Genomic DNA, 1,188 nt, shown 5'->3' with positions numbered 1-1,188 from the left:
TATTATTTCCTCAAGAATTTTGTCTTCTTCTTCTTTTAGATAATCAAAGACATTACAACAGTGATGAAGCACGTTGTGAGCATATTTCATGCAGGGGACGGGATGAGGTAAGGAGGAGTTAAAAGAAAGAAAGGAAAGAAAGAAAAAAAAAGAAAGGGAGAGGAAAGATAAAAGAAGCAAGCAAAGCAGGAAGCAGGAAGCAAAGAAAAAGAAAGAAAGCAAGAAAAAAGCAAGAAAAGTTGCGCAAAGGTCAGGTACATGGTGACTTAACCAGACTTCGATTTGGGGTGGAGGAGGAGAAAAAAAAAACAGATGGAGAATCGGAGGGGTGAGAAGAGTTTTTTTCTTTTTTTTTCTTCCTTTGTCGTTGATGTTGGTGTCGCGGTGTCGAGGTGGAGGGAGGGCGCCGGGGGGAGAGGGAGACAGAGAGAGGATTTTTTTAAAAAAAGGGAAGGAACGTTAGGCGCTGTGGCTGCCGGATCCCCCTTTATTACGTTTGTTCTTTTTTTTTTCTTTTTTGTTTCCCTCTTTTTTTCTCATTCTTACCTTCCTTCCACGCAGCATCTCCTTTCGTTTCGGTCTCACACGTACCTCTTTACTTCCTTCTCGTTAAACTCCTTTTTCTTTTTCTTCCTTTTTTTTATTTTCTCTAAGATGCTCCAGCATCATGGTAGCAGAACCGACAATGATACTGGCTGATGTTGCGGGAAAGAAAAGAGAAGATAAGAAACAAGGGGGTACCCCAGTTGTTCTTTTCTTCCTTTGCTTTATTAGTTTCATTTGTTTTTTTTAGTTTTTATCTTAATTTTGCGCCGCCGATGTTGCTGTTGCCACACACCTCCCTCCGCTCCCTTACCTCCATTTCACCGAGTCAATACAGTTTTGAACAGGCATACACATACAACAAAAAAAAAACAATCAACGCCACTGTTTTGATTTTTTTTTCTTTTTACACAGTAACGATGTGCTGCACAGCTCTTTTCGCCTTGCAGCACCACGTACACATACGCATTACATCGCAAATTTCCCTCGTTACAACGTGTTTAACGAAAATTTTCCTTCTTTCACTAAGAAAGCAAACAAACAAACAAACAAGCCCTTGCCCAAGTTTTATTTCATTAGAAACAGTTTTTCTCTAACGCCTAACTTTCGCAGTCTTGACTTCCCTCATTTCCGCACCTGTTTGCT

The sequence above is a fragment of the Trypanosoma equiperdum genome (assembly GCF_001457755.1).
Source record: "Trypanosoma equiperdum strain OVI genome assembly, contig: ctg_1666, whole genome shotgun sequence".
In the NCBI taxonomy this organism is placed as follows: Eukaryota; Euglenozoa; class Kinetoplastea; order Trypanosomatida; family Trypanosomatidae; genus Trypanosoma; species Trypanosoma equiperdum.
This window is presented reverse-complemented; position numbering follows the sequence as displayed.